The sequence below is a fragment of the Scyliorhinus torazame genome, chromosome 12 (assembly GCF_047496885.1).
Source record: "Scyliorhinus torazame isolate Kashiwa2021f chromosome 12, sScyTor2.1, whole genome shotgun sequence".
NCBI classification, from domain to species: domain Eukaryota; kingdom Metazoa; phylum Chordata; class Chondrichthyes; order Carcharhiniformes; family Scyliorhinidae; genus Scyliorhinus; species Scyliorhinus torazame.
In genome coordinates, this window is record NC_092718.1 from 51,389,071 (window position 1) to 51,405,443 (window position 16,373).

At 46.9% G+C, this 16,373-nt stretch overlaps 1 long non-coding RNA gene across 2 annotated transcripts in view; it reads left to right on the forward strand.

Moving 5' to 3' along the window:
- The window catches only part of LOC140386397 (uncharacterized), a 187,620-nt gene that overhangs the window by 33,704 nt on the left and 137,543 nt on the right, over positions 1-16,373 (forward strand). Inside the window, exon 4 of one of the 2 annotated variants that reach the window (XR_011933605.1) lies at positions 8,182-9,529. The exons of the other annotated variant lie outside the window; for it this stretch is intronic. This is a non-coding gene — a long non-coding RNA (uncharacterized lncRNA). Of the gene's footprint in view, positions 1-8,181; positions 9,530-16,373 lie in introns of those variants that run through there. 2 annotated transcript variants of the gene reach the window in all.

Below are 16,373 nucleotides of genomic sequence, written 5' to 3' on the forward strand. Positions count from 1 at the left end.
AAGCTCTTTTCAATCTGCCAAACTGCAAAACAGCAACAGCCAGGCACTTTTAAACTGCTCTTAGCAAAACCAGCCAGGCCCTTTCCCAAACTCCAAAACCCATCTGCAAAATGGCTGACCTAAAGCCCAGCTCCACCCACTCTCTTAAAGGTACATTGCTTAAACATCCATGTCTTAAAGGTACTCTCACATGACAACTACCATCTGAAATAGCCTAGCAAGCCCCTGAGCCGCTATGTTTACAGGATAAGGTGGAGTAAGACAGAAGGAAGCTTGCATGGTACATAGACCTCTTAGGCCAGAATGGCTGAATTTTCCAATCAGCTAGGCTCCACTTTACATTTCAGCTGAAAGGAAGAATTAAAACTGTTGGACGCTTGCTGAATATTTTAAGCTAAAGAATTCGTTTGACTCCACAAAATTTACACATTTCACAGAAGGGACAATATGCCACAGTTGCATTACAAAATTATTCTGGGAAAAAGAGATTTCAAATCAGATAGATGTTTTTAATGTCTATTTATGGAACTTTCACTCGGAATTGATGAATTCTGAAATGGTGACTTGGAAGATAAACAGTTCTGAACTTAAACACCCACCATCTATGATTCATACACACAGAAATACAGATTGTGAATTCCCTTTGTCCTCAGGAATCACTGACAGAATTGGTAAGATGAGGGTACGTACAGGTAAAGTAGAAGAGGAGCTGGCCACTGTAAACAAAGTGAAAAGAGATGAGATGTGATCCTCATAAGGACAGTTGTGCCAAATTGCAGGTGTTTCTGAGACGGCGTCATGTCATTTCCTTCACCTACCCAGAGGGGCATCTTCTGTTATGTTTCCCTCTGCCGAATAGGAGCGCACGATGCACCCCTTTGTATCTGCGGTGCACTCTGGTAACAGAGGAGGGAACCACAATTGATCATCGTAGAATCATAGAACTACAACAACAACTTACAACAATAGCTTATATTTATATAGAGTCTTCAATGTAATAAAACATCCCAAGACACGTCACAGGAGCATTATAAAACAAAGCATGACAATGAGGCATTATGGAGATATTGGGCACGATTCAGCAGACCTAAAACTAATTCCACTATCGTGCGTATTAGCGGGGTATTTTCCAGCAGCTGCAGCACTGAGAAAAACCCCGATATTCAACGGCACTTTGCCGGTTTTTTGGCCTTGGGGAGTTTCTCTCTGCCGAGGCCGCATGTAGATTGATTTCCTAGAATGGCTGTCTGCAGATCGGGGCGCCATTTTGAATGGCAGCCCCGATCTTTTCCTCCTCTGCAGGCATCACCCCCTCCCCCCCAAACTTGTCCCCCGCTTTATCACACCCTCAACCCTCCAAACTTCTCCAAGTGCAAGCCCCCCCCTCCCCCCCCCCCCACCTAGTCAGAGCCCTGGCAGAGCCAACCTGGCACCTGGGCACCTGGCACTCCCAGCCTTACACCCTGGCAGTGACGCTAGCACCCTAGCCGTGCCACCCGAGCAGTGCCAGGTTGGCCTGTCTCTGAACATCTGGGGATCTCCAATGGCCTGAGCGATTTCCCCTGAGGTTGCATTACGCGTGGTCCACGTGTGTGTGGACCAGTACTAAATGGCATCTGGCAAGGTCACCCAAGCGCAAGCATTGAGTATGGGGCACCAGGTGAATCCGCATCCGGGTATTTATATCAACCGTTAGGTTCATTTAAACATGAGGGCAAGATCCACATCGAACCGGGTGAAGCGAGTTGGATGATTCGCAATCATTTTTTAAAAACTTATTGTACCCAATTCTTTTTTTTCCAATTAAGGAGCAATTTAACGTAGCCAATTCACCCATGCTGCACATCCTTTTGGATTGTGGGGGTGAGACCCATGCAGACTACAGGGAGAATGTGCAAGCTCCACACGGACAATGACCCGGGGCCGGGATCGAACCCGGATCCTTGGCCCCGTGAGGCAGCAGTGCTAACCACTGCACCAGTGTGCCGCCCAGACCCGCAATCATTTCAAGCTAACACCCTTTCAACCCTTTAGCAATTAGACCTGCAAGCTCCTTGTTATAACATGCCTGCTTAACACTGACTGGGGACTAATGACAATCCCACAATCCTTAGGGAGTATGAGCTTCCCCAATGAGGGGGGCAGAGAAATCATTAGCAGAGCCCCTACATAAATAGAGCTGGCCAGTATGGAACCAGCTGGAGAGAAGTGAGCAGCAAGGGAGTACTGCTGCTGTTGTATATATATGTAATTGTAAATAAATGTTATTTCTTTCTATTCTACAAACTCGTGCTGGAATCTTTGTGGCCCTCACAAAACTCCTGAAGATGTTTTTTATTCATTCACGGGATGTATTGCCAACATCTATTGCCTATCCTTAATTACCCTTGAGAAGGTGATTGTGTACTTCCTCTTGAACCGCTACAGTCTATGTGGTGCAGGTACAGCCACAGTGCTGTTAAGGAGGGAGTTCCAGGATTTTGATTCAGCGACTTTGAAAGAATAGCAATATGGTTCCAAGTCTGGATGGCGTATGACTTGGAGGGAGACTTACACGTTCCCCTGCCTCACAGCACCAGGGGCCTGGGTTCGATTCTGGTCTTGGGTGATGGTCTGTGTGGAGTTTCGACGTTCTCCCTGTATCCGCGTGGGTTTCTTTCGGGTGCTCTGGTTTCCTCCCACAGTCCAAAGATTTGCAGGTTAGGTGGATTTTCCATGGTAAATTGCCCCTTAGTGTCCAAAGATGTGCAGGTTAGATGAGGTTATGGGGTTACAGGGATAGAGCGGTGGAGTGGACCTGGGAGTGTGCTCTTTCGGAAGGTTGGTGCAGACTCAATGGGCCAAAAGGCCCATTGAGTCTGCACTGTAGGGATTCTATAGATCTGCTGTCCTTGTCCTTTGAGGTACGAGAGTTGGGAAGGTGCTGCCAAAGGAACCTTGATGGGTTGCTCAAGATTGCTCAGAGAGGTGTAAGAAAGGAGGTATTCTCAAGAATCCTTTAGTACCACTGTCGCAGCCAGCAATGTTGACATCCTGCAAAGGCTATAACACTCCCCATAATCGAACATTGTCATCCTGTTTGACAAACCATGAATAAAAACCATCTCCTAGGTCCTGTATACAGTTCAATTTCATTGAGCTATTGAGGTTTGATTAAGTTGACCTGCTCTATGCCAGAATCCATCCTCAACAGTGATACAAAGTTGGAAACATAGAAATTAGGAGCTGGAGGAGGCCATCAGCCCTATGAGCCTGCTCCGTCATTTATTATCATCATGCTGATCATCCACCGCAATAGCCTAATCCAGCCTTTCCCCCATATCCTTTGATCCCCTTCGCCCCCAAGTGCTATATCTAATTGCTTCTTGAAAACACACAATTTTTGGCCTCAATGACTTCCTGTGGTATTGAATTCCACAGGCTCAGCACTCTCTGGGTGAAGAAATTTCTCCTTATCTCTGTCCTAATTGGTCTACCCCATATCCTCAGACTGTGACCCTTGACAGATCTCTGCACACAGCCACCATCGGGAACATCCTATCTAGTCCTGTTAGAATTTTATAGGTTTCTATGAGATCCTCCTCATTTTTCTGAACTCCAGCAAATACAATCTTAACCGACTCAATCCCTCCTCATACATCAGTCCCGCCATCCCAAGAATCAGTCCAGTAAACCTTTGATGCATTCCCTCTACAGCAAGAACCTTAGCTAAATAGACCAAAAGTGCACACAATATTCCAGGTGTGGCCTCACCAAGGCCCTGTGTAATTGCAACAAGACATCCCTGCTCCTGTACTCGAATCCTTTTGCAATGAAGGCCAGCATATCATTTGCCTTCTTTATCGCCTGCTGGACCTGCATGCTTACCTTCAGTGACTGGTGTACAAGGACACCCAGGTCTAGTTGCATATTCCCGGCCATTCAGATAATAGTCTGCCTTCCCGTTTTTGCTACCAAAGTGGATAACCTTGCATTTATCCAAATTATACTGCATCTGCCATTCATTTGCCCACTCAACCTGTCCAAATCACACTCAAAAATCTCTGCATTCTCTCACAGTTCACCCTCCCACCCAACTTGGTGTCATCTGTAAATTTGGAGATATTACATTTTGTTCCCTGATCTATTAGATTGTGAATAGCTGGGGTCCTAGCACCGATCCCTGCAGTACCCATTCAATTCCTCCCTCTCACTAAACCTTGCATTCCCAACGTTGCTAGTATCTTATTTCTGTCCTCATTTGTGAAGACAGAACCAAAGAATGTATTTAGTTGCTCAGCCATTTCTTTGTCCCCCATTATAGATTCCCCTGTTTCTTATTGTCAGGCACCTACATTTGCCTTTACCAATCTTTTTCTCTTCCTGTACTTATAGAAACTGGAACAAATCAGTTTTTATGTTCTCTGCAAGCTTACTCTCATACTCTTTTATCCCCTCCTTAATCAATCCCTTGGTTCTTCTTTGCTGAATTCTAAACTGCTCCTTATCCTCAGACCTGTTGTCTTTCTTGGCCAATTTGTATGCTTCTTCCTTGGATCCAATACTACCTCTAATTTCCCTTGTACACCGTGGATTGACCACCTTTCCCGTTTTAATCTTGTGCCAGACAGGAATAAAAAATTGTTGCAGTTCCGCCATGTGTTCCTTGAATCTTTGCCACTGTCTATGTACTGTCTTCCCTTTAACTAATGTTTCCCAATCGATCAAAGCCAATCCACCTACCCTGAACATCTTTGTGGGGGTGAAACCCCCAGACACGGGGAGAATGTGCAAACTCCACATGGACAGTGAACCGGGGCTGGGTTCGAACCTGGGTTCTCGGCTCCGTGAGGCAGCAGTGTTAAGCACTACACCACCATGCTGCCCTTCTTCACCATCTTGATAGAAAAATCTATCATATTATGGTCACTCATCCCCAAGGGGACTCGCGTCACAAGATTGCCAATGATTCCGTTCTCAGTACAAAGTACCCAGTCTAGGATGGCCTGCTCTCGAGTTTATTACTCAATATATTGGTCCAGAAAAACATCCTGGAAACACTCTGTGAATTCCTTCTCCACAGTATTGTGACTAATTTAGTTTGCCCAATCTATATGCAGATTAAAATCAGCCATAATTCCACATATTCCTCTTTCACATGCATCTCTAATTTCCTGTTTAATGCCATTCCCAACATCACCACTACAGTTTGAGGTCATTTGCAACACCCACTAACTTTTTTGTTCCTTGGTGCTTCTCAGCACTACCCACACAGATTCCACATTGTCGAAGTTAATATCCTTCCTCACTGTTGCGTTAATTTCCTCTTTAACCAACACTGCAACTCCACCGTCTCTTCCTCTTTGTCTGTCAAGAACAAAGAACAAAGAAATGTACAGCACAGGAACAGGCCCTTCGGCCCTCCAAGCCCGTGACGACCATGCTGCCCGACTAAACTACAATCTTCTACACTTCCTGGGTCCGTATCCCTCTATTCCCATCCTATTTATGTATTTGTCAAGATGCCCCTTAAATGTCACTATCAGCCCTGATTCCACCACCTCCTCCGATAGCGAGTTCCAGGCTCCCACTACCCTCTGCGTAAAAAACTTGCCTCGTACATCTACTCTAAACCTTGCCCCTCTCACCTTAAACCTATGCCCCCTAGTAATTGACCCCTCTACCCCGGGGAAAAGCCTCTGACTATCCACTCTGTCTCTGCCCCTCATAATTTTGTAGACCTCTATCAGGTCGCCCCTCAACCTCCTTCGTTCCAGTGAGAACAAACCGAGTTTATTCAACCGCTCCTCATAGCTAATGCCCTCCATACCAGGCAATATTCTGGTAAATCTCTTCTGCACCCTCTCTAAAGCCTCCACATCCTTCTGGTAGTGTGGCGACAGAATTGAACACTATACTCCAAGTGTGGCCTAACTAAGGTTCTACACAGCTGCAACATGACTTGCCAATTCTTATACTCAATGCCCCGGCCAATGAAGGCAAGCATGCCGTATGCCTCCTTGACTACCTTCTCCACCTGTGTTGCCCTTTTCAGTGACCTGTGGACCTGTACTCCTAGATCTCTTTGACTTTCAATACTCTTGAGGGTTCTACCATTCACTGTATATTCCCTACCTGCATTAGATCTTCCAAAATGCATTACATCACATTTGTCCGGATTAAACTCCATCTGCCATCTCTCCACCCAAGTCTCCAAACAATCTAAATCCTGCTGTATCCTCTGACAGTCCTCATCGCTATCCGCAATTCCACCAACCTTTGTGTCGTCTGCAAACTTACTAATCAGACCAGTTACATTTTCCTCCAAATCATTTGTATATACTACAAACAGCAAAGGTCCCAGCACTGATCCGTGTGGAACACCACTGGTCGCAGCCCTCCAATTAAAAAAGCATCCTTCCATTGCTACTCTCTGCCTTCTATGACCTAGCCAGTTCTGTATCCACCTTGCCAGCTCACGCCTGATCCCTTTTGTACTAGTCTACCATGAGGGACCTTGTCAAAGGCCTTACTGAAGTCCATATAGACAACATCCACTGCCCTACCTGCATCAATCATCTTAGTGACCTCCTTGAAAAACTCTATCAAGTTAGTGAGACACGACCTCCCCTTCACAAAACCATGCTGCCTCTCACTAATACGCCCATTTGCTTCCAAATGGGAGTAGATCCTGTCTCGAAGAATTCTCTCCTTCCTAAATACCGAATACCACTGGACGTTCAGTTCCCATCACTAGTCGCTTTGCAGCCATGTCTCCGTAATCCCGATGATATCATCCATTCACCTCTATTTGCACGATTAGTTCATCCGGTTTATTGCGGACGTTCTGGGCACAAAGCCTTTAAGCTTGTCTTTTTAACATTACTGGTCATGCTCCCAATATTTTTCACTGTGGTCCTGTTTGAATATGGTCCTTGGTGTCTCTGCCTATCACTTTCTTATTCCCCTTTGTGTCTTTTGTTGTTGTCCTTGTTTCCTCCTCCTTTGACTCCTTGCACAGGTTCCCATTCCCCCCCACCTTTTAGTTGAAACCATTCCCCAGCCAGTCTTGAAAATACTCCCCCTAGGACATTAGTCCCGGCACTGCCCAGGTTTAACCGATCCAGTTTGTACTGGTCCCAACTCCCCCAGAACCGATCCAATGCCCCAGAAATTTGAAACCCTCCCCCTCACATCATCTCTTCTGCCACATATTCATCTGATATATCCTGTTATTTCTACTCTGCCTAGTACGTGGCACTGGCAGTAATCCTGAGGTTCCTACCTTTGAGGTCTGACTTCTCAACTTTCTTCCTAACGCCCAATATTCTGCTTTTAGGACCTCCTCCCTTTTTGTACCCCCTCCAGAATGTCCTGTAACCACTGTGAGATATCCTTGACACTGGCACCTCGAGTCTCGTTTGTGGCCACAGAAACGCCTACCTATCCCCTTTACAATTGAATCCCCTATAACTATTGCATTCCCGCACTTTTTACTCCTCTTTGCAGCTGGTCCAACCTGGAATGAAGAACCTGTCGTATGAGGAACGGTTGAGGACCCCGGGTCTGTACTCGTTGGAGTTTAGAAGGATGAGGGGGAATCTTATTGAAACTTACAGGATACTGCGAGGCCTGGAGAGAGTGGACGTGGAGAGGATGTTTCCACTTGGAGGAAAAACTAGAACCAGAGGACTCCATCTCAGACTAAAGGGACGATCCTTTAAATCAAAGATGAGGAGGAATTTCTTCAGCCAGAGGGTGGTGAATCTGTGGAACTCTTTGCCGCAGAAGGCTTTGGAGGCCAAATCACTGAGTGTCTTGAAGACAGAGATACATAGGTTCTTAATTAATCAGGGGATCAGGGGTTATTGGGAGAAGGCAGGAGAATGGGGATGAGAAAATATCAGCCATGATTGAATGGTGGAGCAGACTCGATGGGCCGAGTGGCCTAATTCTGTCCCTATGTCTTATGGTCTTATGGTGCCATGATTTTAGCTGTTTCTGCTTTCCCCTGCAAGGTCATTCCCCTCAATGGTATCCAAAGCAGTATGCCCACAGGAGATTCTTGCACTGCCTGCCTAGTTCTCTTACTCTACCTGGTGGCCATAAATTTCCTCCTACCTGTGGAGTCTGAGCATGTGACATGACCACCTATCTATACATGATATCCATTACACTTTCTATCTCGCATTTGCTCCACAGCGTCCTCAGCCGCCACTCCAGTTCTGAAAACTGATCTTCCAGGAGCTGTAGCTGGATATACGTTCTGCACTTGTGCTGGCCCCGGACACTGAAAATGTTCCCGGCATCCCACATGGAGCAAGAGCAGCAAAGCCTCCAATGTCAGACACCTATTCATTGACTACAGCTCCGCCTTCAACACCATACTCCCTGCTAAGCTCATATCAAAGCTTCAAAACCTAAGACTTGGCTCCTACCTCTGCAACTGAATCTTCGACTTTCTAACCCACAGACTACAATCAATAAAGATAAACAACAACTCTTCCTCCATGATAGTCCTCAATACCGGGGCCCCACAAGGCTGCGTACTTAGACCCTTACTATACTCCCTATACACACACAGCTGTGTGGCAAAATTTCTCTCCAACTCCATCTACAAGTTTGCTGATGATATGGCCGTAGTGGGTCAGGTTTAGAACAAGGTGAGTCAGAGTACAGGAGGGAGATAGAGAACTTAGTGGCATGGTGTAATGACAACAATCTCTCCCTCAATGTCAGCAAAACTAAAGAGCTGGTCATTGACTTCAGGAAGCAATTTATCGTACAGACCCCTGGCTGCATCAATGGCGCCGAGGTGGAGATGGTTGACAGCTTCAAATTCCTAGGTGTGTCCATCACCAACAATCTGTCCTAGTCCACCCACATCAATGCTACAACCAAGAAAGCAAAGCAGTACCTACACTTTCTCAGGAAATTCAGCATGTCCATATTGACTCTTACCAACTGTTACAGATGCACAAAAGAAAAATCCTATCTGGCTGCATCACAGCCTGATATGGCAACTGCTTGGCCCAAGGCCGTAAGAAACTACAGAGAGTCATGAACATAGCCCAGTCCATCACGCAAACCCGTCTCCCATCCATTGATTCTGTCTGCACCTCCCGCTGCCTTGGGAAAGCGGGCAGCATAATCAAAAAACCCTCCCACCCGGCGTATTCATTCTTCCAACATCTCCATCGGGCAGGAGATACAAAAGTCTGAGAACACGCAATAGCAGATTCAATAGCAGCTTCTTGCCCGCTGTTACCAGACTCCTAAATTACCCTCTTATGGACTGATCTGATCTCATCACACATCTTCTCTATTGAATAGTACTGCACTCCTGTATGGTTCACATGATGTCTGTGTCTATGTATTTACATTGTGTATTCATGTATGCCCTATGTATTTTTCATGTATGGGATGATCTGTCTGGGCTGTATGCAGAACAATACTTTTCACTTTACGTCAGTACATGTGACAATATACAAATATAACATCCAACATCAATGACTTACACATTTAAATTAAACCTTTGGAGGATGCTTGATTTCAGATTCTATGCAATTTGCTAGGGCCCTTCTTTCATGGTCCTCGTTACTACCAATTGTAGCCCTTCCAGATTATATGGGGGCAATTCTCCAAAATGGAGACCAAGGGCGTCATTCTCCGACCCCCCGCCGGGTCGGAGAATGGCCGTTGGCCGCCGTGAATCCCGCCCCCGCCCCTGCCGAAGTCTCCGGTACCGGAAATTGGGCGGGGGTGGGAATCGGGCCGCGCCGGTTGGCGGGACCCCCCGTTCAATTCTCCGGCCCGGATGGGCCGAAGTCCTGCCCTGAAATTGCCTGTCCCGCCGGCGTAAATCAAACCTGGTATTTACCGGCGGGACCAGGCGGCGTGGGCGGGCTCCGGGGTCCTGGGGGGGGGGCACGGGGCGATCTGACCCCGGGGGGTGCCCCCACGGTGGCCTGGCCCGCGATCGGGGCCCACCAATCCGCGGGCGGGCCTGTGCCGTGGGGGCACTCTTTCCCTTCCGCCTCCGCTACGGCCTCCACCATGGCGGAGGCGGAAGAGACTCTCTCCACTGCGCATGCGCGGGAAACTTTTAGCGGCCGCTGACGCTCCCGCGCATGCGCCGCATTTCCGCGCCAGCTGGCGGGGCAACAAACGCCATTTCCGCCAGCTGGCGGGGCGGAAATTCCTCCGGCGTCGGCCTAGCCCCTCAATGTTGGGGCTAGGCCGCCAAAGATGCGGAGCATTCCGCACCTTTGGGCCGGCGCGATGCCCGTCTGATTGGCGCCGTTTTTCACGGCGGCCAACGGCCATTCTCCGACCCGGCGGGGGGTCGGAGAATGACGCCCAAGGTCTCCCCAACTGTTCATGCGCAAAGCTCACTGTCTCACATGTGGCCAGGCTATCAGCACTCTGGAACAGCTCAATAGGCATCAAGCTCGTACTCACATCTTTACTATTGACACAAAACCTGCTGCAGCAAAACTTTGACGTTATTTCTCAATCTACAATATGTCTTGAATTTTGAATACCAGTAGAAGTTCATTGAGAACCATTCGACTATGAGTGGTGCTCTCTGCCAGATGGTGCAAGAACTTTGAACTTTGTCCGAGTGTAGAGCGGTTAAACTACTTGTTGAATAAAAGTTGCTGGAGCTCACATCAAAGAGAGAAATCACTCACATTAATATTGTGTCTTACATATTGTCAGGAACTCCCAAAGAGATTCTAACCAATTAATTACTTTTGGGCAGTCACTGCAGTTTCAAGGACAATGGCAACAGTTAATTTGTGCCGAGCAAGGTTCCTCAAGCAGTAAATGACCAGGTATTCTATTTGCTGGTTGAGAGAGGAAAGTTCATCAAGACAGTGGAAGGCTCCCAGCTTGTCTTCAAATAGATTCAAGGGATCTTTTAGATCATGAAGAAGTCAGACAGGATATCCCGTCTGTGAGGTGAATCCCCAAAGGCTGTTCAAGGTCTATTCAGTTTGGATCAGTGTCGGCCTCAGTCATTCCAAGCAGCAGTCTTGAACCTGCAGTTGAAGACTTAACAATGATGAAACACAACATTATCAGAGATGATCAGGCTGACTAGGCCATGGAAATGCATTAGACTTTCCCTTAGCGTACCAACAGAAATGGCAATTAATAGCCAATTAATGGCCTCCTCCCACCCTTACTGGCATTTTACCCACAGCATGGGGAAGTCCACAGCATGTGGGAAAGAGGGAGGCCTCCTTCGGAGGAGACCCCCACCCCTTTAACCGCCACCAGCCCCTTGAGCCCCTCAGATCTCAGATCTTCAACTTACCAGGGCTCTTCAGCATGGTGGGGCTGCCTGTAATCCCTAAAGTGTTCAGCAGTTTGATTGATCTTTGTTTGATTACGTTAGTGTGTTCTCTGTTCTACTTAAATATACTTACTTGCTTGAGCCATTGGGTACCACTCGAGAGCTCAAAATGAATAACATTCTAGAACGAAGAAAGGTTCGGAGCAGAGACAGGATTCTCCAACCCCCCGCTGGTCTGGAGAATTGCCGGGGGTGGCGTGAATCCAGCCCCGCCGCCTAACGCCAGCTGCCGGATTCTCCGGCGCCGGTTTTTCGGGGGGGGGGGCGGGAATCGCGTTGCATCGGACGGGGGCCGTTGGCAGTGGCGATTCTCCGTCCTGCGATGGGCCGAGTGGCCGCCCATTTTCGGCCGGTCCCGCCCGCGTAAATCAAACCAGGTCCGTACCGGCGGGACCTGGCTCTGCGGGTGGCCTGCGAATTCCTCGGGGGGTGCGGGGGGATCAGGCCCTGGGGTGGTGCCCCCATGGTGGTCTGGCCCGCAATTGGGGTCCACCAATCCGCGGGCGGGCCTGTGCCGTGGGGGCACTTTTCCCCTCCGCGCCAGCTGCTGTAATGGTCCGCCATGGCCGGCGCGGAGAAGAACCCCTCTGCGCATGCGCTGGGATCACGCCAATACATGCGGGCGCTCCCGCCCATGCGCCAACTCGCGCCGGCCGCCGGAGGAATTTTGGCACCGGTTGGCGCGGCGCCAAGCCCTTTGGTGCTGGCTGGCGCGGCGCCAACCCCACCGCCGCCGGTCTAGCCGGAGTGGTTCATGCCACTCCTCGGCGCCGGTACGATCCGCCCCGTCGGTTAGGGGAGAATCCTGCCTTTGTTGAAATCCTATAAATTCTGCGATACTTTAAAGTGCTGTAAATAAACCTGTTGAAGTTTTGAAACACGTGTCAGCTCTGTACTTCTCTGAGATAAATCAGACATCTAAGATATACAGCAAATATAGAACATTTGGTGGAGGGGGCTGGAAACTGCTGTCACATGTATAATCCAGCCTATTCACTCTGTTTCTCTCTCCACGGAGACTCCCTGACCTGTAAAGTAATTCTAGCATTTTCTGATTTTCTTCTCATGATTTGATTCTTTATTTGACCATTCCCCTTTTGTTTTGCTTTGCATCATCATTCCATTTTTAATTAATCCCCCTGCCTCACAGATCTTCCTTTTTGCTCTGTTCTCCTATACCACTTATTCTTGCTTTAAATATGTTAATTTCTTCTAGATCTGATGAATCATCGACTGGAAGCATTGGGAGGAATGTAATGACCCTCCCGTCCCCAACCACGGAAAGAGGGCGAGGTCAAGTGATCGGATGGGAAGGTACAGGGTGGAGCCACCATTGCTTTCCCACCTCTCTCCGATGTGGTCGAGGATCAGAAGGCTCATGGACAGCATAATCACCCAGAGACCAATTGAGACCCTTAAGTGGGTACAAAAGGGCTTCATACTGCTGTTGCTAATAGTTAGCCATGCCACACCACACAGACCCACCAGCAGGAAAACTCAAGTGGGTTGGCCTTGGGCCTAGTAGGGCCCTCTTTTCCAGACTCTATTCCTGATGCAGGCAGCCATCACCGGGAATGGAGGGACCCAGCATAAGATGAACCCTCTGCCGCATAAATCTGCTTCCTTCCCTTCTCTCTGCAGGGCTCCCAGTCTGGCACTGATGAACCCACCCCACTCATTTTTGCTCTTGGATTCCAGCACCAATCCTTGATTTAAGCCGTATTGAAATAGTGGCAATTGGCACTGCTGCCAGAGGAGCTGAGAGCACTGGAGAACTGCCAACGTTGAATTGGCCTGCAGGTCTCAGGGGCGGGGACCTCGCCCCTAGGTACTTGGATTTCCGGGTGGCAATTCCCCTCACAGGAACCTGGAAGCCCAATGCTTGGGATTAACCCCACTGGGTCTCCCGAGAATGGCTGTGGCAGGGTTGCCACTGCTTTTCCAGCCTGTAGATGGGCCCCCTGCCGTGACTATAAAATTCTACCCGTTAACTCTGTATCTCTCTCAACAGATGATGCCTGACCTCCTGAATATTTCCAGAATTTAATGTTATTCCGGTTTTGAGCATGCACAGTTATTTTTCTTTTCTACTCAACATTAATGTTCTGCAGCAACCTCCATTTTACTGAGCAAAGTATGCTAGAAATGAATTTAATGGTTAAACTGGATTTATTGTATGATTGATGTTTCCCCACAACTTGAAAGAAAAGTTATTGATAGTGTAATGTTTACTTTAATGATATATTCAGTCTAACAACACACTCACAACGAACAAGGATCAAAGTTTTATTCCACAGTTCACAAATACATTGTCAATATTATTGATGTAACCATTATTTTTGATGTGCATACTATCATACCCCAATGGATCTGCACTTTCATTGTGATGTACAAGTGACACACACATATGTTTTGAGTGAAGAACAAAGTAAAATAACCTGTGGACTTTTAATTGCAGTACTGTGGCACTTAGCAGCTATTGATTGCATGGCTACGCTAACCTGAATGGGTCACTGTTGCTGTTAATACTTGCTTCTCAGTGAAAGAGCAGCAAATGACATTTTAATGTCAAAAACTGTCATGGGGAATTTTAAGCAGATGTTTTTTAAAAAAAGCTATGAATATAAAGGCCACTGGATAGACAGAAGTGGAAACAGTATTTTTTTTGACTCACCATTGATTTAGCCAGAGACGTACAAAGCAACCAATTTCAAAATGTAGAGGTCAATTTGTAAGGAAAGTTTAAATCCTGTCTGGTGCAGTTAGTTAGAAACATTTGGTGAATTTATCTTTCAAATGTTTTAACTCGCTCGAGCCCTGCCATATGTCAAAGTGACTCAAGGCAGCTGTTTCGCATGCCAGTATTAAATGGGAGCTCTGTCCAGTTTTAAGAACAAATGGTTATTTGCATTCAAACCAATCAAAATATGCTGAAATCAAATCAGACAATGTTCAAAATGCTCAGCAGGTCGGGCAGCATCTGAGGAGAAATGAAACTGGTCGGGATTCTCCCTTGTGTGTCCGCCTCGCTACCGCTGCCAGCGAGGGCGGAGAATTTAGCGCTCAGCCAAATCTCCATTCACTGCGGTGGGAACGGACAATCTCGCCAGCGTGAAGGAATGCAGAATCAAAGTCACTAAGTTGACCTTTCGGGCCGATGACCTTTCATTGGAACACTATTTTAAAGTTGGGTGGTGTGATGTACTAACATTGACATTGCACCTCTGGAATTTAATTCAAATTCATATTTTTCATCATGAAAACTTTCTCAGTCATTAAGACACCCCTTTAAACTTTTCTTTTTGACCAAGCTTCGTTTGGAGCATAGAATCATAGAATCCCTACAATTTAGAAAGAGGCCATTTGGCCCATTGAGTCTGCACCAACCTCCCGAAAAAGCACCCACCTAAGTCCAATCCCTTGCCCTATCCCTATGACCCAGCGAGGCTTTGGACACTTAACAGGGTCAATCCATCTAACCTGCACATTTTTGGACTGTGGGAATAAACTGGAGTACCCACGCAGACATGGGGAAAATGCGCAAACTCCACACAGTCACCCGAGGTTGGAATCGGACCCGGGTTCCTGGCATTATGAGGCAGCAGTGTTAACCACTGTGGTACCATGCCGTCAATCTGAGCTAACATGTCCTAATGTATCTTAGTGTCAAACCTGCTCTGATAGCACGACTGTGAAGCACCCTGGGACATTATGCTATATTAAAGGTATTAGATATTAAGGGAGGTAGTGGCTTAGTGGTATCGTCACGTAGACCCAGGGTAATGCTCTGGGGAACTGGGTTTGAATCATTCCATAGCACATGGTAACATTTGAAGTCAATAGAAGTCTACTGATGTCCATGAAACCATTGTCAGTTGTCATACAAACCCATTTGGTATGCCAATGTCCTTACTCTGTCATCAATACCTGGTGTGGCCGACATGTGACCCCTGATCTACATCAATGTGGTTGACTCTTAAATGGCCCAGCAAATCACTCAAGGGCAGTTTGAGATGGGCAATAAGTACTGACCCAGCCTGTGACACCCACAATCCCATGAATGAATAAGGAAAGAACCGGTAAATTTCTCTTCGTTTTATCTCATTGGAATGTTGCCATGTTCCAAACGGACTCGAGGCAGGTGCTCTACAAGTTGATATTGTTGTTGCTGTTGTATCATTTCAACCAGTTCCCACAGGCTACTGCTCCATGGTACAAAAACATTGATAACTGAGCATGTATTGGCAGTAAAATTGATTCAGTCAGGCCATACGAATGTTTGGCGTGAGAAATAGCAACATTAACACTCGTGTAGCATGATGTACTCTTGTTACACAGAGGTGGCAATCTTTACTCTGCCTTTGCTCAAGGCAAGTCTGCCCTGCAAGAGTTTAATACTGTGACCAAGTAACAAAGGTGAAAAAAGCATTCAACATCAGGGTATTGACATCCAAAACATTACTGATCACAGAAATTTGACAAGGAAGGCAGAATTTGAAAACAAAACTACTGAATATTTTGAACCATGGACAACATTTCCAAAGGAATAAATACATTGTAATTATAGCTGTACTGAGACAATATATTGTCCATTATAGCCAAAGATTGTATCGACAACCTCACTCACACAGTCTATTGATAGATTGTATCAGATTCCTTTCTCCTCTATCTCATGGAGGTGCTAATCAATTTGGCTTTCTGTTAGCCCAACAAATTAACCTGTTAACTCCTTAGCTTTTATATCTCAGATAAAGCAGAGAATGTGCATTTCTTTTCCCCCAAGCACATTTAATTATTGGTGAATATCTTTATAATTTTCAGAATCTTATGACCAGATTTTCACAAATGTGCCAGATTAAAGAGCGACAATCATCATTACAAAAGTATTTGGCATATTTAAAAAACGAAAAGTCATCGGCCGGAATTCTCAGGCCGTTGGGATTCTCCTTTTACGTAGTGGCATGCCCCTGCCTGTGCATTTCCTGGCGGCGTGGGGTGGCTTCAATGGGAAATCCCATTGACAAACGGCAGG